The sequence below is a fragment of the Pinus tabuliformis genome, chromosome 1_1, assembly GCF_031772625.1.
Source record: "Pinus tabuliformis cultivar Carrire ecotype Pingquan chromosome 1_1, CPIR1, whole genome shotgun sequence".
Classification (NCBI taxonomy): domain Eukaryota; kingdom Viridiplantae; phylum Streptophyta; class Pinopsida; order Pinales; family Pinaceae; genus Pinus; species Pinus tabuliformis.
In genome coordinates, this window is record NC_142297.1 from 991,602,301 (window position 1) to 991,626,433 (window position 24,133).

General features: G+C 34.8%; 1 pseudogene across 1 annotated transcript; it reads left to right on the forward strand.

Moving 5' to 3' along the window:
• Window positions 1–16,809: 16,809 nt before the first annotated feature.
• LOC149217883 (polyubiquitin-like) lies at window positions 16,810–20,363 on the forward strand (annotated as a pseudogene). The gene is made up of 3 exons (XR_016250159.1): window positions 16,810–16,903; window positions 17,206–18,403; window positions 19,719–20,363. The product of XR_016250159.1 is annotated as a polyubiquitin-like (transcript).
• Window positions 20,364–24,133: the final 3,770 nt, after the last annotated feature.

Here is a 24,133-nt window from a genome sequence, read left to right on the forward strand (position 1 = left end):
GTGGGTGATAGCATTGATTGCAAGTCCACCTCCAGATATTCACTCAGTCTAGGGTCTCTCTTCAGTTGAGGATGAGTAGAGAGGAGTAGTCAACATCACCATTCAAGCTCTGTGGCTATAACACTTCCTCACTAAGTCGGGCGTCTATTTCCACCAACCCACTATCATCTGGTGTGACAACTAGAGCACTCTCAAATTTTGCAGGGATCCAATACAGCAATAGCAGACGAAGCACATAGAGATCCATATGCACTACATCAGCGACTTAGTACATGAACAGGTCATTGATTTGTAGTTCTATCCTTCAGCAGAACAGACTGCAGACATCTTCACCAAGACATTCATTGAGCAGAACTTTCACTCTTTGTGCGATCGTCTTGGAGTGAAGGACACAGTTGCTTAGCAAATTTCTTTTCTTCCTCTTTTCTTTTGATTACATTGTATTTTGAGGGGGTGGGGGGGGGTGTTTCCCACGAGGTTTTCCCTCTTTCCTCAGTTTTAGTACAAGTTTCACTATATTTTGGGTGACCTTTGGCCTTAGTTGCCAGGGCCCATTTTCTATTTTTCCCCATAGTGGTGTTCAACGGGGGTGTTGGAGGTACTACACACCTAGGACCTTCATGATTGCTGGCACATGCAGACACTTAGTTAGAGCATGGGACTACATGCAAGATCCTTTCTGCATGATTTACTCCCTGATTTGCTGCTCCTCTCACTCCGCAACTGTCTAGTTCTTCTACATGATTTACTCCCTGATTTGCTCCTCCTTTCACTCCACAACTGGCTAGTTCTTTTGCATGATTTTCTCCCTGATTTTCTCCTCCTTTCACTCCACAACTAACTAGTTCTTCTGCATGATTTACTTCCTAATTTGCTCCTCCTTTCACTCCACAACTGGCTAGTTCTCTCTGGAACTTGCTGTAGGTGTTTGAGTCCTCTCATTGATCACCACTATGGTGCATTACCTTGGGATCTTCACCCAGTAATGCTATATCATGACCATTGTAACCTATTTTCGAATCAATCATTCTTTTTTGTTCTTTCGATTCTTTTAGTGTTTTTGCTCTACAAAGCTATGTGTTCAACCTTTACTAGCTGGATTCATCTGTGCAAGTTTTCTAACACATTTACATTGTTCATGTTGTTTGTAAAGTTGATTTTGTATTTGTATCTTCTTGAATGTTGTGAAGGAGTTAAATTTGGATTTGGCATGTCAAAATTGATTTGTGTTTGTTATTGGTGCTTGTGAGGTGCGTAGATATAAATTTGAGATTATTTTACTCGATACAGAGGAGTTTTGATGGAAGACTGTGTTAGGGTGTTGTGGAGTTGTAACTGCATCATATCAGTGTAATATATGTGGCTAAGATTTCTAAGGATTTTCAACGCATGAATGAGAGACTGTTGGAATGCAGCATGGATGCAATCGTTATAGCAACAGCAGATTGTTACGTTGAAAAAATTGATTTTTTGAAACATAGCTCGGAGGAATTGGCTAAAATCATAGCACAATAGAAGAGTGGATTGGCGTGTCCATCTATGGTTGGTAGGGCTCGCTTTCCATTAATCTTTTCAAATCCGCAGGTGGGAGACACTAATTTTGAATTTTGCAAGGGATTATGATCACTTCATATTAGAGGAAGCATTGCATCTTATTATATTAGGAGCGAATGAAAACATATTGTATTGTATTTTTTTTTTTTTAATGAATATGTGAAGTACGTAATGTAAAAATATTTTGGGTATTTTTGAAAAGAAGTAAAATATGTACTGGTAGTGGTGTGAAAATGTTGACAAAGATAAAGGTAGAGCTTTAGTAGAAGATCTACAGAAAAGTGCAGAGATTGCTAAGAAAAAAGTAGTGGATGACTTAACAACAACAGATGAGTTGAAGAAAGTGAACAGTCTCTTTGAAGTAGACGTGGTGAATTTAGCAACTATGGTTACTAATGTTAAAGAGGAATTTGAAAAATTTGATGATGAATATTTCTTTTATGAAAATGAATTGCAAGATATCTTTGAAAAGAAGTCGATTGATAAATTGTTGTTTGCTTTAGATGGCCAAAAGGTTAGTGCTATTCCCATCATAGTAGAAGCAACAAAAATTCACAATAAGAATTTTATCACAAAAGCAGAGGTAGAAGAACATGAAGACAAATCCATAGCAATAGTTAAGGAAACAAGGAAGATAAAACTTATTGAAGAACGGCTTGAAAAGCCCTTTGAGCAGTGAAGGTTTAAAAGATGTAGCTGGCGTTACATGCTTAATGGTGAAGGCTCTTGAAAATGAGAAAAATGGTGAATCAATAAATAATTTAGATGACATAGAAATAGAAGCAGTGGTGGATACATCTAAAAAATTTCATGGTGTTATGATAGATTGGAGACTTGAACAAATTAGGCATTACTATAAGCTAATGTGGCAACAATCCACTAAACAAGGCATAGATGAATGTAATGACAAAGCAAAACAACCCAATTAAGCATGTAATGAATTATTTGCAAGTATTGAAGACAAATTTAGGTGAAGAACCTAATGAAGTATTGCAAATAATGAAAAGAATAACATAGCCTAGTTATAGTATGCACTTAAAGAAAAACAAGCGAGGGAAAAAACATTATTACTATTTCACAAGAAGAAAGGTTAAAATGAAGTTGTTAAAGTTGAAATGTAAGCATGGTTGAGACTTAGACCAATAGGCATTCTTATGTAGCAAATCCATTTCTCCATTAAGTGGGATGTTAGAATAAAGTAGAAATGGAAGGCCCTTGAAATGTGATAGGTTTGTTGAGTTGTCTTCATAGATGTCAGGAAATGATCTAGATCTATGTTACTTAGGAAGTTTTGTTCAAGAAGTTATTGTTTTTAAATGTAAGAGAGTTATAGTTGAGTCTAAGTCTCTAACATCCATGTTGTTATGTCGATCTAGTCTAGTTATATAATGGGACACATTAAGGTAAGGAGGCTTAGGTCTAAGTTAATAAAATTATTCTGTTGTGTTAAACTATGTGTTTTTATATTTCGTTCTTCAAGAGTACAAATCCCTATAAGAGTTAGGTCTTTTAAGCTGGTCCAAAGGTTAAAGTTACAAGACTTCTTAGAGTTGAACCAATTTCAAAATCCGTAAGAATTCTTATAGATTCTGAGACTAGGAAAGTTCAATATAAGTTTTGTTTTAAATTTATGTTGACAAAAAGCAATATTTTTTAGTGGTTTTTGTATGGATTCTAGAATGGTGGATCAATGATTGTGGCAATTATTTCAACATTCTTTTCAAATGCAACTAGGAATTAAACTTTGGCCAAGGCTCTGATACCATATTCAGGTTTTCCATTTAAACCTGTATGCTCTAGTAATCTTCCAAACCCTTACTATTACCTTCAATGCCAAATTAATCCATGTTCCTAGAATAATGATTAGTATATAGAATCGATTCTCAATGACATGAGTGTGACCATTACTCCAACAATTTATAAATCAAATGGATATAATTTTTTTCTATTTACAACTAAGAAATTTTACAAATAATATTGAAATACTAAATTTTTTAAAACTAGTATCTTTCTTTATTTTCAAAAAAATAATGTCTTTACTTTTTGTATCCAAGAAAATAGAATTAGCTTAAATAAAATGGAACATAAAACATTTATCACTCACATTATTTTAAATATCCAATATTATTTAATTACATAACATCATTTGTAATCACTTGACAATGATTAGATTTCACAGCCTCACCATGGATATATAAATCAGACCAGTCAATAATATCAATCTGATTACTAGAATATAGCTATTCGTTGGTTATGTAATACTTTTCAAAAGAAAAATGAACTCTCTTTTTTGGGATTTGCTTTCACCTGAACATGGGTAAACACTATCGGATCAAATTTTCCTGTGGATTGAAATTGTAGGGTTTGAAAAATTGGTTGAACGCTCTGGAAAACCACTACTTCCGAATTATGCAAACTATTGATCTCATCAATACACATCAATCTCCCATTATTTATTGAAGTACCCTCCGACTATGGCAGCTAACTTCGAAGTTAGGGATTCCGTGTTACAACAATCGGTGTGCTTCACTCTTACCTATCCAGATGTGTTTATGGTTTCTAATGTTGAGAGCATGAATCTAAAGATTTCTGATGTCGTAAAATGAACGGATCTTGTTGCTAGCATTGTTGACCAGCGTGCAGATTTATCGACATGGACCAAAAGTTTTTATGCAAGCGATGATAAAAAATTATGTATATTTATTGCATGTTGCTTTATATGGTTTAGCTTAAATCTTAGGGGTTTTATTTGGTTGCAAATGTATTTTATTTTAAATTTGAATAAAATTAACTTTTTTGGGTTATGGGAGATTTTAAATTTATTTATATATTTAAAATTAAATTTCAAATAAATAAAAATCCTTTTAATTTAAGTTCAGAGTATGTTTTAAAATTATTTTTATTTAGTTTTTGACAATCAGAAATTTATAGATATTTAAGAGAAATAAAAATCTATATCTTACGAATTTTCTAAAAATAACCCAAAAACCCATAAACATATAAGAGGAGTAAAAACCTGGTCCTACAAGCTACCCAGCTAAGTCAAGTGACAAAGTTTTCTATTTTAAATTAAAAAACAACCAAAAAAATTATATAATATAATTTTTTAACTCATCAAAATTAAACCAGCAATTATATCACCATATTCAGAACAAGAAAAAAATTGCGCTTCCCTTAAAAAAAACATGAGTTTTAATCTTCTCTCGAACTTCTGTTTTAGGTTTCATATTCATGTTATTTTTCCGCTTCTGTTTTAGGTTTCATATTCCTGTTATTTTTCCGTGGTGTTCCTTCCTCCCTTTCTTCGGCTTTCTTGAAACTCATTCCCAAGAATCCACAATGACACGTACACTTCACTGAAGTATTTCCAGAATGCCAACCTGGCAATGAATTATATTTTGAAGATCTTGAAGTTGGAATCTTGAGCCTTTATGTTTAGTTCCAATCACAGTTAGGTTGACGTCCAAAGATATAGTCTCTTGTCAACTCTAGGAAACAGTGTAAAGGAGTTTCTTGAAAATCGGTATACAAAATAACTTGACATATAACTCTACTCATGCAGAGGAAGAAGAACGTTAGTAATTCCATAAAAATACATTTCTATTGCTGCTACCCATGAAAGATATGGAAATCTTTGATTTCCAAATAGCGGTAGCAAAGCTATGAGGAAAATGGCATGACTATTACTTATCTCCATCAAAGATAGAAATCACGATAATATTTTGATTCGTAAATAATGTAGAAAAAAGGTGTTGTATTATAAAAGAGGGAGGGTGCAATTTTTTTGTTGTTTTGAAATAATAATATAAATGTAATTGTTTAACGAACGGAGTTTGTTTAAAACTGGGGTTCTGACTTAATCTATAGAGGAGGAGGATAATTCGCAATGCTCAAAGGTATAGTGATGTAGTGCCCATAATAAATTCTTATCGCGGGAATATGACACTAAATCAATTACCAAACTTCAAAAAAAACAAAAACAGAAGAGAGTAAACCATATAAATATAATTTTATAATGTACCATGCATATTTCTAAAACCTCTTTTATATAAATCGTTGAATATTATATTCATTATAAATTTATGTTAAATTTATATATATTAAATATTAAATGGTAGATACAATTTTTTTATTATTATATAAATTTATTTTATTAAGTGAAAAAATTTATTGATTTTAATTTCAAATGTTTTTATCAATAATTAATCAAATTATATATATATATATATATATATATATATATAAAATTTGTTCAGAAAAATAATATAAATGTTTTACAACTATATTATACTCTTTTCAATATGGAAAGATTTTCTTATTTAAAAGTATTACGGAAATATGATGATTGTGTGTAAATCATAACATTCCAGTTAACACGGGGTGATTAATATTTTCATAAAAATTTATGTAGAAACAAAATATAAATATAAATATGAAATTAATTAAAAAAATAACATTTAAAAATAAAATAAAATTGTAGTTAAAATTATAAAAATATAAATGATATTAAATTTATTAATTAATTAGAAATTTATTAAATAGTTAAATTTTATTTTATAAATTATTCACAAAAATCTCTTATGGTCAATAATACTTTGACTAAAATTTTGATAAAGGGAATAAGGTATAAATTATATTAAGAATAATATAGAAATTCATTTTATGGTTAATCAAAAAATTGTGTTATATATATATATATATATATATATATATTCTTCGGTGAAAGAGTTCTGAGGCTCGGTGAAAGAGTTAAACACGTACTTTATATATATACTTTTTTTAAGATATAAGACCATAAGGCTTGCATCTTCGGTGATTAGTTCTAAGGCTTGCTATATGACCAAGGAAGAGGCTCGCATATATTCTTCGGCATTTAAACCTGGTTCTGAGGTCCGCATCTCTTGTCTGCGGGTTGCGGTGGGCACGGGTGATCTGCAGTCAAGTTTGCTGATATCAGGTGCACACATTCCTTATCTTTTTCTTTTTCTAATACATATTTGCTCATATAATTTCAAGTATGAATATTTCACCACGGTTGCCAAAGATTACCAAGGGCAGACCTAGCACAGTTACTCTACAAGGCCTTTATGAGTATATAGAGCTTTTAGAGAAATGTAGAGAAGAAAGAGAAGCCAAGCTACAAAAAGAGTTAGAAACCATGATGGAAAATAAATTTTCATCTCTTGAAGACATAATCCAAAAATAAATAGAAAATAAAATAGAACTACTGGAGAATAAAATGGAGGCCATGGAGACTAGATTGTAGGTTATAGAAAAATTAAAAAAAGATACTAACCAACCATCCCAACAAGGAGATGCTGACACTTTAGAGAGTCTTAAAATGAAAGACATGATTAAATAACTAGAAGAAAAAGTTAATAGCCGCCTCACCCTAAATTATGTGGTAGATAAGTTAGATATCAAACCAATTAAAGATGAAATGAAAAAATTAATAGAATTAGACCACAAACGTAACAAAATGGCCTTGAACCTTATAATCTTCGGTTTAAAAGAGGAAGTAGATGAGGATGCTTTATCCTTAGCCCAGACATAATTACATAATAGATTACAAATTGAAACAGTGTGTCTCATGGAAGCAACAAGGTTGGGGAAATTAACCGAGAATAAAGGAAGACTAATCCGCATAAAGGTGAACTCCACTGATCATAAGTACGACATATTTCGTAAAACCTCAAGCCTAAAAGGAACAGGAATATTCATAAATGAATATCTCATTCTAGAAGATCAAGTAGAATTAAGAAAGGAGATTCAAAAGGTAAAAGAAGCTAGAAAGGAAGGAAAATGGACAATAATCAGAAATAGAAAATCCTTTATTCGGGATAGAAACCAAAAAGATAGTAATCAATAGCAATTAAACATGCTCCAGATCCTTTCTTGGAACAAAGGCCCCAAGCTAAGTTGGATTTCAAATGATGTTGATATTATTTTTCTTGTTGAAACTTGGGAGCACGAAGAATCTAAGGTCCCTAACATAGATTGCTTTACGCTATGGTCTACCTGGAACAAGCGATCCTCCCATAAAGGCATTGGGGGAATAGCTTGTTGCATTAAGAAGAACATCTCCCCCCATGCTAGGATTTATAAAAACAACCCTCACAACCAATATAGTTGGATAGAGATCAATGACATTAATAATAAAAAGTCCTACATAGCAATATGTTATTTTCCCCCCATCAATTCTAACTTCTATAAGAAGAAGAATCTAGATAAAACTAATCCTTACAATGGTTTAGAGAATGATATTTCTAGCCTAAGGAATGATCGTAATATCCTTTTAATAGACCACTTTAATGCTCGAACTTCAAACAACCAAGCTATTATTCTAAGAAATCATTCCAACCCTAATCCTCTTTGGTTAGACGAAGACACTACTCTGGCTAGTAGGTACAAATGGAGCTTTGAAGACCTCAGGGAAAATTTGTTTGGGTCGGAGATAGTCAAGCTCTGTAGTGCTTAGGATCTCATAATTTGCAACAGTCTAAATAAGTGGCCCAATTCCAGCAAGATGACCTACATCCATGGACTTGGTAGTAGCATGGTAGACTATGTTATTTCCGATCTCACATTATACAATGAAATAATGAATTTTGACATCTTAAACGACCACGAACCTGACTCTGATCATAGGCCTTTACTTATAACTTTCAATTTTGTCATGCATAGAGTTCCCATAGAAAATAATACTTACAACCAAAAGAACTTAATATTTGATAGAAATAAAAATGATCTCTTTCTAAATGAATTAAAAACTAATTTGCTTCCTTTATCTAGTATAGACAACATAGAAGACCTCTATCATAATTCTACTACAACCCTCTCATATTCTATTAACAAGTTCTCAATTGAAGTTTCAAATAATAAAAGAAATAGCAAAACCAACCCATGGTATGACAAAGATTGTAAAAGTGCGAGGAGAGAAATTAAGGAAGTTGTTGATCAATCTCTTAACATGGACAAGATAAAAATATACAAAGCCCTAACTAAAAGGAAAAAGAGGCAGTACATTCATCAAAGACAGGAGAATCTCTTACACCTCTCTAAGGTAGATCCTAAGAAATTTTGGAGGCAGATTCTGACTAGAAAGATTAAAGATAATAATAAAATTGCTCTTCACGATTGGAATTGCTATCTTAAAAAGCTTTATGAATCTCCAAATGTGATGGATAATTTGGAAACCCTGCTCACAACAAAAGAAGTTTTCTCTTTAAAAGACATTAAGTTTGGTATTAATCTCCTGGCTAATGGGAAAGCTAAGGACATTGAAGGTTACCAGGTGGAAATCTTAAAAATTGGAGGTCATGTCCTCATCCCCCACATCCACAAGATTTTCAATCAAGTAGTCAAGTAAGGGTTCCCTAAACCTTGGACTGAGAGCGTCATTATCCCTATTTTTAAAAGTGGGGATACAAATAACCCCTCTAATTATCGGACAATTATGATCAACCCTCTCTTAGCCAAGTTATATGGTAGTATTTTGGAAAAGAAGATAAGCATATGGCTTGAAAGTAAAGGTAAGTGGTCTAAAGGCCAAGCAGGTTTCAGAAGGCATCACTCAACAACAGACCATCTCGTTATGCTTAGGAACATTGCGGAGGAATGTCATAATGATAAATCCAATTTATTTTGTTGCTTTGTGGACATTAGAAAAGGCTTTCAACACGGTCCCTAGATACAACCTTTGAAATAGATTAGAAGAGCTAAAGGTTGCTCTCGAGTTGAGAGCTACCGCTATAAGGTTATAAGAGAATATAATTGCCAAGCTAAAGAGAAATGAGGGGTGGTCAAAAGATATTAAGTGTAACATCAGAGTTAAACAAGGTTGCCCCCTCTCCCCTACCTTATTTGGCATTTACACTGATAAGCTCGAAGGCTATTTAGAGGAAGTGGGATGTGATGGCACGATCTTTATTGGGATAGTCATCATCCTTCTTCTCTATGCCGACGATATTGTTCTTTTTGCAAGGTGCCCATCTGATCTTGATAAGCAACTCAAGCTTCTTAAGGATTTCTCCTCTACCATGGGTATGATTGTTAACACTGAAAAAACAAAAGTTATGATTATCAAATCCAAGAAGGACACTTACGCTAATTTTATGTATGACAATAATAACTTCGAGGAAGTGTATTCTTACAAGTACCTAGGAATTGATATTCATCACAAGCTCAACTGGATCCATAGCATTGAGAAAAGGATTAATGGGGGGTGGAAAGATTATTTTGGTCTTGAAAATAATTTTAAAATAGCAAACCTCATAATGTGGGAAAAAAAGAAGTTCCTCTTTGAAACTTTAGTCACTCCTGTTATCTTATATGGCTGTGAGGTTTGGGGTTGCAACATCTCTAGAGAATCATGGAGAAAGATCGAGCAATTCCATAAGCATTTTATAACTTATAACCTGGAAATTAAAAGTAATACACCCTATCCTATTCTCCTCATAGAAGCAGGTCTTTCCCCTATTGAGAGCCTATTTATGATTAGGTTTCTGCTATACAAGCACAAACTTAATAACATAGACAATCATAGACCTCCTAAGTTAGCTTTAAATTCTAGCCAAAACCACCTAAGGCTCAATCAAGGGTGGCATAAAGACACAAGGGCCTAGTTAAACTATTAGGAGATCAACGAGAATGATCCATTGCAAAACATTAATAACATTAAAGATATTGTTACTTCTAAGTTCAAAGAAAAATGTGGTGTGAGAAAGATTTAGCGGCTAAAAGAAAATTAACTTATTATAAGAAGGTCATCAAACCCACCCTAGAAGATCAAAAGTATCTCTCTATTTTAACTATCTGAAAGAAGAAAATTAATATAGCAAAGATTAGAACGAATTCGCATGAGCTCCATAGTGAAACAAGTCGTTGGGCAGTTCATAAAACACCATGGATGGAAAGGATCTGCCATATATGTGATAATAGGAAAATCAAGGATGAAAACCACTTCCTCTTAGAGTTCCCCGCGTACAACCACATTAGATCTCGGTTTCACAATCTTTGTTACAATACTAACCTTCCTAGCCTTTTACAATGTCAAAATTATAGTGAGCTCGGGAGGCTTCTCTCCAAGCTTTTTGAGCATAGGAATAAAAGATACATATATTCGATCTATGATCTTATTACCAAATGATATTTTCGTACATCAACAAATTATCATATAAGGATAATGCTAGCAAGGCTGGAACTCTTCTGGTTTTTATGAATATAACTGGACTTTTAGAAAAAAAATTATCTCCTCCACTGGGGATTCTCGGTCCGTGAATGATTCTCTATAATTGGACTTTACAATTAACAAGTGATGAAAATTTCACTGTGCATACATTATAAGATACAACTTACAAGACAAAAGTACAGAAAAGTAGAAAAAGGTGAATGGAAGAGTGACCTTTAACTTGAAATTGAATACAACTGGATTGAATCAGTCAGAGTCCTTCCATCTGCTAACTTGAAATGTTCAGTACACACATCAATTGAACCAATCAGAATCTTTCCATCTGTTACCCTGAAACGTTAGGAATCGCATTCTCCCTGTCCTGTGTGTTGGAGTCACAATTGTCGTTACACCAAAACCCACAGGTGTTAGTAAACAGACACATCGCTAGATTTAAGCACATGCCACAAAACACATGGTACCAGCAGATGTTAGTAAACAAACACATCACTAGATTTAAGCACAGGAAAAACCTGCAGGTGTTAGTAAACAATCGCTAGATTTAAGCACATGCCACGAAACACACGGTAAGCACAGGCAAAACTCGCAAGTGTTAGTAAACAGACACATCGCTAGATTTAAGCACATGCCACGAAACACACGCTACCTGCAGGTGTTAGTAAACAGAGACATCGCTAGATTTAAGCACATGCCACGAAACAGATGAGGAGCGTTGACCTTCTACACTGCCATTAACAGGGAGCCAACAATCTCCCCCCAACGAGCCCAGTGTGTTTCAAACTCGAGACCTTTGGCTCTCATACCACTTGTTAGAGTCAAGATTGTCATTACACCAAGAGCCACAAGTGTTAGTAAACAGACACATCGCTAGATTTAAGCACATGCCACGAAATACACGAGAAGCATTGACGTTTTACATCACCATTAACGAGAAGCCAACACTGTGTGTTATCGACCCTTTTGTTGAAACTAATGCCGCCATCCATGTACTTGAGAAGTGAAATTCCAATGAATGAAGAAAGCGTGTGATAAGTAATGTTTAACATAAAGGGCTTATGAAGAGTCGGGTAAACTGCCGGCCCCATGCATGTAATGGAAAATAAAAAGTCTACAAAAGCGCGTTATAAGAAAATCATGATAAGAAAAAACGGTCTAGACAAATCCGGGTTAGAGGGTTGTATAATGTAGGGTAATTGTGATGAGGTAGTGGTGTTTTCTTTTCATATTATATTTGTTTCACATTTCACGTTTCTTTTATCGTATGTTTTTTAATGTTTAGTATGGATAGTTCTAACTTTGTAAGAGGTAGGTTAAAAGTTATATTATAGTGGACCTTCTAATATTATATTTATTTCATATTTTTATGTTTACTTTATGGTATATCCTAATATTCCTTAATGTATAAGGAAAGTATAACTTGGTTCACCAGAATATATAATAATTTTTTTTAGAATGGCCAAATTTAAAAGACTAAATTAATAATATGTGTTCTTAAATTATATATGAAGAATAATAGTAAGTGTGCAGTTTTTTTAATATGTTAAGCTTTTGTTCTCTGATAACTTTATGTTGCATTGTGGTTTTTTTTTGGTTTCCCTTTTCATGGCTGTATATTTTTATGTAAAAGTTAACGCTGTACGGTAGGTCACTATTTATTTTGTTAATTTTTGTGTGGGGCTGGTTTTATGGAGCGTTATTATTATCATTAAATGTCAATAATATTGTAAATAATGTTTCATGGTATATAGCATATTTAGATATACATTTTATAATTATTAAAATTATATTAATAAAAGGTAATGTATAAATGATAAAAGTAAAAAGCTATATATATATATAGTTTGTTTGCTTAAATGAATGAATAAACTTTTTGTTAAAGTTTAATACATTATAGAGAATTTCGGGTTTTTTAACGACTTTAAATATATGTAATACCATGGGCTTAATATTATTGGTCATTATTACTAGGTGTCTTGAAACATATATGTTGACTTAACAAGCTCCACTCGGTCTAGTTTATCTAAAAATTCCCCCCTTTACTCTCAAATGGGGAAATTCTTCGAGTCTAATAAGAAAATCCCACGTGCTTTTCCCATTCAACATCATTCTCCAACACGACCTTGCTTATTTATTGAAATTTGACTTTTGGCTTTAAACTTTAGATGCCCACTATGGTTTTCTGGATGGAAAGGACATTCACTATGTCATTCATGCATTCTTCTTACTCTTCTTCTTCTTCACCACTAGCGATATCTTAGTGCCCTCCTCATATCCAACCTCATTGGTCCCCAAATCCATCCAGGGTATGATCACATGAGCTAGAATTCTAGCCTTGAACTCCATGACTATCTCATATCAACGCATTTGTTAACAACATTACCCACCTCTTCTTATTATCCACCTTGTTTTGACACCATTTAATGAATATTTATATCTTCTTTTTCTTCCAATGCCCATTAATATTATAGGCCACCTCATACATCATATAGGAGCTGGATAAACTCACTGACCTATGGAATTTTCCTTTCCTTCACACCCAATCTAATACTTTCAAATTAAGTCTGACTATCATTCTCAAAAGCATGATTTCAAGAACAAAGAATTCCATAAATTTTTTGTCCTTAAGGTAGTTCATTCAACATTTGCACATGTCATCTAGTTCACTCTTAACATTGTTGACATTAATTGAATATGAGTGGGTGGAGTTCATTCACATTACTAAGATTTTTATGTGCAATCTCATGCTTCCCGCTTATTGGTATAGTCATTAGACATACTATCTCCAAATATTTTTCTTTGGTTACCATCATGGTTCTTTTGTTGCCATTATCTCACTTTCCCACACCATGAATCTAAAATTGCGCCCCCCCCCCAAATATAGTGTTCGTGGATGCCCTTCCTCTAGATCTCACCTTGTAAGAAATGTATTTTGTCTCAAGCTACTTCTACTACAATTTCCATTCATACACTCTCTTCAATAGAAAAATTATAATGGATGTAGATCTAGGGAAATTACACATGATATTCCAATCCCAATCAGAGTTCCCTCTATTAGCTTTAGTATCAGTACAATGTGTAGTTGTTCACAACCACTTCCTCCTTCTCTAGTCTTCTATTCATCATCTCTCATACTAATTTTTCAAGATAAAAATATGAGAGAAATAATAATAAGAAAGCATACAATGCAACAACTCATATAAACTGTGCACATCATGATTTACTCTGGAAAATCTCAATTGGGAAACACATTCTGATAATAGATTTATTGTCTTTTGTCTTATATGGAGCCAATATGGCCAACACCCTAGCCTCAACCACATGAGGAATCCACTTGCTCAATTATGGCACGTCATAATGGAGATTTCCCAAACCTTTTAAAATATTTAACTACATGTAATAGCATAGGTGTATTTGCTACTACTTGAGTGAATGTTTTTTCTTAAAAGATCTAATTATAGTACCCTATTTTACCTTGACAATGAGACAAACACATTAATCCTTACTTTTACTTCTAATATATATACCATGACATACATGTTCCTCCTTGAGGACATTAGAAATTTATGATCCGATTAAATTTTGAAGAGGTGATATCTTACATTCTTTATTTTCAATCTAGAGTTTGTTGCTGGTTATGATATTGACTGAGATTAAGTGTTTATATGATACTTATATATATATATATTATGTTAAATAATTTTTATGATCTTATATTACTAAAAATTATCTGAGTGTTTTAGGAGACCGTAATGATGGATATCCGGATGATGGGATAATGATAAAGGTTTTATCTTATAGTAGAATGTATGTACATACATACATATGTATACACACACACACACGCATATATATATATATATATATATATATATATATATATATATATATACACGCACACACACACACACATACACACACCATTATGATGATAGATTAGTAGATGTAGGAAGAGGTTATGCATTTTTTGAATGACCCACATATGTGAGATAGGGTTGTATGGAGTATATTGGATTTTTTTTGGAGGGGTGGGGGGCAACATTCTTGAATCCACTTGCTAGCACTCTATCCATCTCTTTAGTTCGAATGTTGTGAACCTTCATCTTGAAGTTACATGATTCCATAAATGTTGGACCATAGTTCGGTCATTCACAAGGTTGCACTAAAGGGCACACATCAAGGAAGACACCTTTATTCTTAGTCACAATTAACTATCTTATATCAATGGGTGACCCATGAATTAATGATTTTTGGCATTGTTGTACATATGTTCTCCGCAATCAGTCACATATATTTAAAGGGCATGCATTATGGCACCTTTGGAACTATAGTAATAGTTTTTTGAAGGAACAATCAGCATAACATACATGGTTTTGGGAAATTATTGTAACACTTGAAAAACTTGACATCCTTGGTATCCAGAAATAGAAAGGTAAACTCAATGTCAAGAAAATAGGCCTAGATACCTAAGATAAAGAATACTCTTTAAAGTGAAACATTTTCTTTGAAAAATAGAAAAAAGTAAAAAGGTGATTATTGAACTTAGACTTAAATCAAAGCTTAGAAAATTCAAATGTAGAAATTTTAGATATCCTAAAACAAGTGGGGAGAATATTCTAAATGGGAAATAATTATAATAAAATTTTGAGTTAAATCAAACCTTAGAAAATTCAAATGCAGAAATTTTATCTTGAATAAGTATTCTAGATATCCTAAAATAAAAGGAGAGAATATTCCAAATGGGAAATAATTATAATAAAATGTTGAGTTAAATTGAGCATAAAGGGGAAGGTGAGAATGAAACGAATAGAGTCAATTTCAAAAAAGCATAGAATTGTGATTAAAAGATAACTATAAAAATAAAATAATAAATAGAGAAATTTGAAAAGAAAAAATATAACAAAAGAAATCTAAATAAAATAATAAAATAATTTTTAAAAAATTAATAAAGTGAAAGAAGTTAAAAAAATAAAAAATTAAAAAAAATTAACGGTAAATAATAAAATAATAAATCAAAATAAAAATAATAAAATAATAAATATGAGAAGAAAATAATAATTTATTAATAAGAAGAATCGTGAAAAGAGGTAATTTGGGGAAAAGAGAAAAAGTGACCAGCGAGAACTCATATAAAAAAGAGAAGACATATCACATACAACCTAGGTTGTAATGCTAAATATATTTTTATATGGCAAAGTTGAGACCTGTTGTGAGTATGGTGTGTGGAGCTACTTCATTAAGTGGGAACCCGTGAACTAGAAAGCTCACTTTCACATTATCAGTTTATTTATCCGTTCTACAACTCCATAGCAATTTGCAGGTTCCCAGAGAAAAAAAATACCCAACGAATAAGCTAGGATATCAACTATTAGATTGGCAATATTTTGACAAAAATAAGAATGGAAAATGGATCTATTAAACCGATGTTAGATTACATTAGTAATCGTCTGCAATTATTTAGATGCCAAAAAAAGAGTGAATAGTTCTCTATGTTTGAAGTTGGTAATCAAATGTTTGGTATAATTCTATATTATCGAAATGACAACTAATATAAAAAAGTGATAATGGTATTGTTGTTAACTCAAAATAGTTATTATTACCCTATAGATTTTCATGCCATCCAAATGTGTGGTATAATCCTACGTTATTGAAATCACAATTAATATAAAAAAGGGATAGTCGTATGGTTGTTATCTCACTAAAAATAATTATTATTAAGATATAAAATTCCATGCCAATTTATAATTCATAATTATCCAATAGCAGTGCCTAAACGAATCAGCTATATCCTAATATGATTAGGATAATAATTATTCCAATTTCATTATAGCATATTTATGCTCAAGACTTACGGGAGTTTATACAGTTTCATAGGTAAAAAAATTTTAAATATCAAAAGGAAAGAAATGGATTGTCGTTGGCAGATGGCAGGAAAATAAAAATAAAAAATAATGATAATTATGCCGTAAGGCGTTTCCATTTGAAATCAATTCCCCTCCTGTCTACTTGTCATCATTGTGAACCCCACGATTATGTGTTAGACGATTCAAAACGGCACAATCGTCCGATCATGAGACGGTAGTTACAAAGTCATTTCAATCGAGCGTTGGAGATTTTTTCATAAGCGACCGGGGAAGCATTTTCTCAACAAGTTTATTTCGGGTATCTTGTCGCTCACAGCTGCGAATCCCAATCGATTGGCCTGTTTTTGTTGTATAATTTTAGTTTGTTGCATTTGCTCTCGAAATTCATTGTTCGAGGGTTTCAGATCTGAGTATTTCTTACATGTAATTTTGGTCCGGTTTTGAGGCGGTTCCCTTGATCTATTATTTATTTCAGGATTTCTTGTTGTTTCTCTGTTTTATCCGTGTTTATGTGTTATGAGTAACTATAAGGCTTCGTTATATATTATGTGAGGGTTTGGGGTTATGCGGAGACTCTAATGGTGCGCTTCCTCTGTGCAGGTGTTTTGTTTGCAATTTTTAGATTTCAAAATGCAGATATTTGTGAAGACATTGACCGGAAAAACCATAACCCTCGAGGTCGAGAGCTCAGATACCATAGACAATGTAAAGGCGAAGATCCAGGACAAGGAGGGAATTCCTCCTGATCAGCAGAGGCTAATTTTCGTTGGAAAACAACTTGAGGATGGCCGAACACTCGCAGATTACAACATCCAGAAGGAATCGACTCTTCACCTTGTTCTCCGTCTCAGAGGAGGGATGCAGATCTTTGTCCAAACTCTGACCGGAAAAACAATCACGCTTGAAGTTGAGAGCTCAGACACTATTGATAACGTTAAGGCTAAAATTCAAGACAAGGAAGGGATTCCACCTGACCAGCAGAGGCTGATCTTTGCTGGAAAACAACTCGAGGACGGACGCACTCTCGCAGATTACAACATCCAGAAGGAATCGACTCTTCACCTTGTTCTCCGTCTAAGAGGTGGAATCTGATACAATTGACAATGTCAAGGCCAAAATTCAAGACAAGGAAGGCATTCCACCGGATCAGCAGAGGCTGATTTTTGCCGGAAAACAGCTTGAGGACGGACGCACTCTTGCCGATTACAACATCCAGAAGGAATCTACTCTTCACCTTGTTCTCCGTCTCAGAGGAGGGATGCAGATTTTTGTCAAAACCCTGACCGGAAAAACAATCACGCTTGAAGTTGAGAGCTCAGACACTATTGACAACGTCAAGGCCAAAATTCAAGATAAGGAGGGGATTCCTCCGGATCAGCAGAGATTGTTCTTTGCAGGGAAGCAACTTGAAGATGGGAGGACTCTAGCCGACTACAACATTCAGAAGGAATCTACGCTGCATCTTGTCCTTCGCCTCCGTGGTGGTATGCAGATATTTGTGAAAACGTTGACAGGCAAGACCATCACACTAGAGGTTGAGAGCTCTGATACGATTGATGATGTGAAGGCTGAGGTTCAAGACAAGGAAGGTATTCCTCCTGATCAGCAGAGGCTCATTTTTGCCGACAAGCAGCTGGAGGATGGCCGAACCCTCGCCGATTATAACATTCAAAAGGAGTCCACCCTCCACCTTGTTGTAGACTACAGACCCTTAATCTCTCTCGCGAAGGAGAAGAACAGAGATGGTAATGGGCCCTTGGGTCACAATAATCTTTGCCCTCAGAGAGATTTGCAGCAGGCTTAGGGATTAGGGCCTTTTGTTTTTTCAGATTAGTTGAGTTGTGTATTTATAACAATCAAGTGGTGGTGGATGGATTTGATCCCGCACCAAACGATCGTCATCATGAGGACCAGGCTGCTGAGATTTAATTCAAGGCAGCAGCAGTTCCTGAGCCGTTTCAGAGTTCTCTATTGCTTTGCTATACTAGTCTTCTCTACATTGCTTCTGCTGGCTTGTGCCATCACTGGTGTATCGTCCTATGTTGGTCATTTTTTTCACCAATTCACTTGTCTTTACATAACAAGATAATCAATCGATTGAGAGTATGCTCTGAATGTCCAATAAACTGTATTTTGCAAGCATGGCACTTGCATTTCTCCTTTGCCCATTTGCATATATTGTCCCTCTGTGACCTATTCATAATAACAAAATATCATATTTTTCTTTACGGCCACTGAAAACCATGGAGACCATGTAAGATTTATGAGGCTAAGAATTCTCAAAACAAAGTTGCATTTATATTCTTGATGTACTTTATCTCAAAAAGAATGTCTCAACCTGCAATATGTCTCAACAACCTGCCATGTCTCAACCTGCAATATGTCTAGAACTGATCAACCTGGGAGCCACATAGATCGTTATGTCTCTCAATTAAGTTTTGTTCTCTCACGTAAAGCAGCTGGTTTAGTTAACTTACAAGCCCGTCTTGCAATGTTTTAGCAGCATCTGAAGGAGCAGGAGATATTCAACACAAAGAGTATGCAGCAATTTTAATGTTGAAGCGGGTGATGCAGTCAGTGGGTAACTGCTATTTTGAGGGGCATTTCATTCTTTTGGTAATTTTACTCGAAGGTGCAGGAGTTGAGTGCAGATGAAATCAAGTGTATTTGTGCAAATGGTAATGCACTTGAGCATATATACTTTGATGGCTTTACATAACAAGATAATCAATCGATCCAGAGTATGCTTTGAATGTCCAATAGACTGTATTTTGCAGGCATGGCACTTGCATTTCTCCTTTGCCCATTTGCATATATTGTCCCTCTGTGACCTATTCATAATAACATAATTTTTGTGTGCATTTTGTTAACTTTGTAGTTGACATTTTTATTTCATTCTTCAGGAAATGAAGCTTCTCACTGAAATTGATCAACCTGGGAGCCGCATAGATCATTATGTCTCTCAATTAAGTTTTGTCATGTCACGTAAAGTAGGTTGTTTAGTTAACTTACAAGCCCGTCTTGCAATGTTTTAGCAGCATCTGAAGGAGCAGGAGATATTCAACACAAAGAGTATGCATCAATTTTAATGTGGAAGCGGGTGATGCAGTCAGTGGGTAACTGCTATTTTGAGGGGCATTTCATTCATTATCCAGAAGGAATCTACTCTTCACCTTGTTCTCCGTCTCAGAGGAGGGATGCAGATTTTTGTCAAAACCCTGACCGGAAAAACAATCACGCTTGAAGTTGAGAGCTCAGACACTATTGACAACGTCAAGGCCAAAATTCAAGATAAGGAGGGGATTCCTCCGGATCAGTAGAGATTGTTCTTTGCAGGGAAGCAACTTGAAGATGGGAGGACTCTAGCCGACTACAACATTCAGAAGGAATCTACGCTGCATCTTGTCCTTCGCCTCCGTGGTGGTATGCAGATATTTGTGAAAACGTTGACAGGCAAGACCATCACACTAGAGGTTGATAGCTCTGATACGATTGATGATGTGAAGGCTGCAGTTCAAGACAAGGAAGGTATTCCTCCTGATCAGCAGAGGCTCATTTTTTCCGACAAGCAGCTGGAGGATGGCCGAACCCTCGCCGATTATAACATTCAAAAGGAATCCACCCTCCACCTTGTTGTAGACTACAGACCCTTAATCTCTCTCGCGAAGGAGAAGAACAGAGATGGTAATGGGCCCTTGGGTCACAATAATCTTTGCCCTCATAGAGATTTGCAGCAGGCTTAGGGATTAGGGCTTTTTGTTTTTTCAGATTAGTTGAGTTGTGTATTTATAACAATCAAGTGGTGGTGGATGGATTTGATCCCGCACCAAACGATCGTCCTCATGAGGACCAGGCTGCTGAGATTTAATTCAAGGCAGCAGCAGTTCCTGAGCCGTTTCAGAGTTCTCTATTGCTTTGCTATACTAGTCTTCTCTACATTGCTTCTGCTGGCTTGTGCCATCACTGGTGTATCGTCCTACGTTGGTCAGTTTTTTCACCAATTCACTTGTCTTTACATAACAAGATAATCAATTGATCCAGAGTATGCTTTGAATGTCCAATAAACTGTATTTTGCAGGCATGGCACTTGCATTTCTCCTTTGCCCATTTGCATATATTGTCCCTCTATGACCTATTCATAATAACAGAATTTTTGTGTGCATTTTGTTAACTTTGTAGTTGACATTTTTATTTGATTCTTCAGGAAATGAAGCTTCTCAGTGAAATTGATCAACCTGGGAGCCACATAGATCGTTATGTCTCTCAATTAAGTTTTGTTCTATCACGTAAAGCGGCTAGTTTAGTTAACTTACAAGCCCGTCTTGCAATGTTTTAGCAGCATTTGAAGGAGCAGGAGATATTAACACAAAGAGTATGAAACAATTTTAATGTTGAAGTGGGTGATGTAGTCAGTGGGTAACTGCTACTTTGAGGGGCATTTCATTCTTTTGGTAATTTTACTCGAAGCTGCAATTACAAATGAAATCAAGTGTATTTGTGCAAATGGTAATGCACTTGAGCATATATACTTTGATGGAATTATCTGATACAAACCCTTTTGTTGTTAAGTTATAAATTATTTATATATGATCATCCTCCATAACAATATTCCCCTAACTCTTCAAAGTTGTAATACTTTCATCATCGAGCAGTAACATTTATTATCCGGAGACAGTTTTTTGTAATTTAATGGCTTAATCTACTCGTGCCGAAGCGTGATCTTTACTTTTGTGTGTTATTTGAAGTCGGATCCTAAATGTAAATTGTGTAGTTCATATTTTTCTTTATGTCCACTAAAAAGCATGGAGACCATGTAAGATCTATGAGACTAAGAATTCTCAAAGCAGAATTGCATTTATAGTCTTGATGTACTTTATCTCAAAAAGAATGTCTCAACCTGCAATATGTCTCAACAACCTGCCATGTCTCAATCTCAACAACCTAGCATTTATATTGCCAGGACCTGTTGGCCCTGGTCAGAACCCACCAGACCTTTATCAGAACAATTTTTCTTCCAAAATGCCCATTGCATCTTACTGTTCCCAAATGTGTTTTTCATCCACATAACCTAATTACCATGATCAAATGCTTCGTAATGCTGATTAATGAATAGTCTTCTCTGCTCTGTGGCAATGGATCCCCATTTAATTCCCACTTCAATTTTGCATGTGAAAACTCTCTCGAAGGAGGAGAACAGAGATGGCAATGGGCCCTTGGGATCACATTAATATTCACCCTCAGAGAGATTTTCAGAGAGATTTGCAGCAGGCTTAGGGATTAGGGCTTTTTGTTTTTTCAGATTAGTTGAGCTGTGTATTAATAACAATCAAATGGTGCTGGATGGATTTGATCCCACGCAAAAGGATCATCGCCATGAGGACTAGGCAGCTGAGATTTGATTCAACGCAGCAACAGCAGTTCCTGAGCCGTTTTAGAGTTCTCTACTGCTTTGCTATACTAGTCTTCTCTACATTGTTTCTGCTAGCTTGTGCCATCGCTGGTGTATCGTCCTACGTTGGTCAGTTTTTTCACCAATTCACTTGTCTTTACATAACAAGATAATCAATCGATCCAGAGTATGCTTTGAATGTCCAATAGATTTTATTTTACAGGCATTGCACTTGCATTTCTCCTTTGCCCATTTGCATATATTGTCCCTCTGTGACCTATTCATAATAACAGAATATCATATTTTTCTTTACGGCCACTGAAAACCATGGAGACCATGTAAGATTTATGAGGCTAAGAATTCTCAAAACAGAATTGCATTTATAGTCTTGATGTACTTTATCTCAAAAAGAATGTCTCAACCTGCAATATGTCTCAACAACCTGCCATGTCTCAACCTGCAATATGTCTGAAATTGATCAACCTGGGAGCCGCATAGATCGTTATGTCTCTCAATTAAGTTTTGTTCTCTCACGTAAAGCAGCTGGTTTAGTTAACTTACAAGCCTGTCTTGCAATGTTTTAGCAGCATCTGAAGGAGCAGGAGATATTCAACACAAAGAGTATGCAGCAATTTTAATGTTGAAGCGGGTGATGCAGTCAGTGGGTAACTACTATTTTGAGGGGCATTTCATTCTTTTGGTAATTTTACTCGAAGGTGCAGGAGTTGGGTACAGATGAAATCAAGTGTATTTGTGCAAATGGTAATGCACTTGAGCATATATACTTTGATGGCTTTACATAACAAGATAATCAATCGATCCAGAGTATGCTTTGAATGTCCAATAGACTGTATTTGATAGGCATGGCACTTGTATTTCTCCTTTGCCCATCTGCATATATTGTCCCTCTGTGACCTATTCATAATAACATAATTTTTGTGTGCATTTTGTTAACTTTGTAGTTGACATTTTTATTTCATTCTTCAGGAAATGAAGCTTCTCACTGAAATTGATCAACCTGGGAGCCGCATAGATCATTATGTCTCTCAATTAAGTTTTGTCCTGTCACGTAAAGTAGTTGGTTTAGTTAACTTACAAGCCCGTCTTGCAATGTTTTAGCAGCATCTAAAGGAGCAGGAGATATTCAACATAAAGAGTATGCAGCAATTTTAATGTGGAAGCGGGTGATGCAGTCAGTGGGTAACTGCTATTTTGAGGGGCATTTCATTCATTTGGTAATTTTACTCGAAGGTGCAGGAGTTGGGTACAGATGAAATCAAGTGTATTTGTGCAAATGGTAATGCACTTGAGCATATATACTTTGATGGCTTTACATAACTAGATAATGAATCAATCTAGAGTATGCTTTGAATATCCAATAGACTGTATTTTGTAGGCTTGGAACTTGCATTTCTCCTTTACCCATTTGCATATATTGTCCCTCTGTGACCTATTCATAATAACAGAATTTTTGTGTGCATTTTGTTAACTTTGTAGTTGACATTTTTATTTCATTCTTCAGGAAATGAAGCTTCTCACTGAAATTGATCAACCTGGGAGCCGCATAGATCGTTATGTCTCTCAATTAAGTTTTGTTCTGTCACGTAAAGCAGCTGGTTTAGTTAACTTACAAGCCCGTCTTGCAATGTTTTGGTAGCATTTGAAGGACCAGGAGATATTCTTTGTTAAGGGAATGCAAGTTGCAGGATGGAAAAGCTGAGTATGAGATTCACTCTATTGCAGCGAAAGTTATATTCATTTCAGCTTTGAAAGTACATGTACATGTGATCGAAGATCTTGTACTTAAGGAAAAATTGAAGGATAAACTGCATGCATGAGAATGATATGCATGAGCACAGGGATCATGATGATTTCCTTGTATTTTAAACATGTATGTGTGATTAACTTGAAGGGTTGATTACTTTATTTTTAACCATGCATGTAATGTAATATTGACTTGGAAAAAGTTAATTTGATCTCCAAGATTGTAAAGAGGAGAAATGATGAGGTGTTTCATCTTTGTAAAAGCCTTCTCATTTGGGAGGCAGCTCTTCTTCTGGAGCGGAAGTGCCATGGATGGGCATCGTGACAGCTGGCAAGCCCACATGTTCAGGGGAATATTTCAGCTCATATATCGGA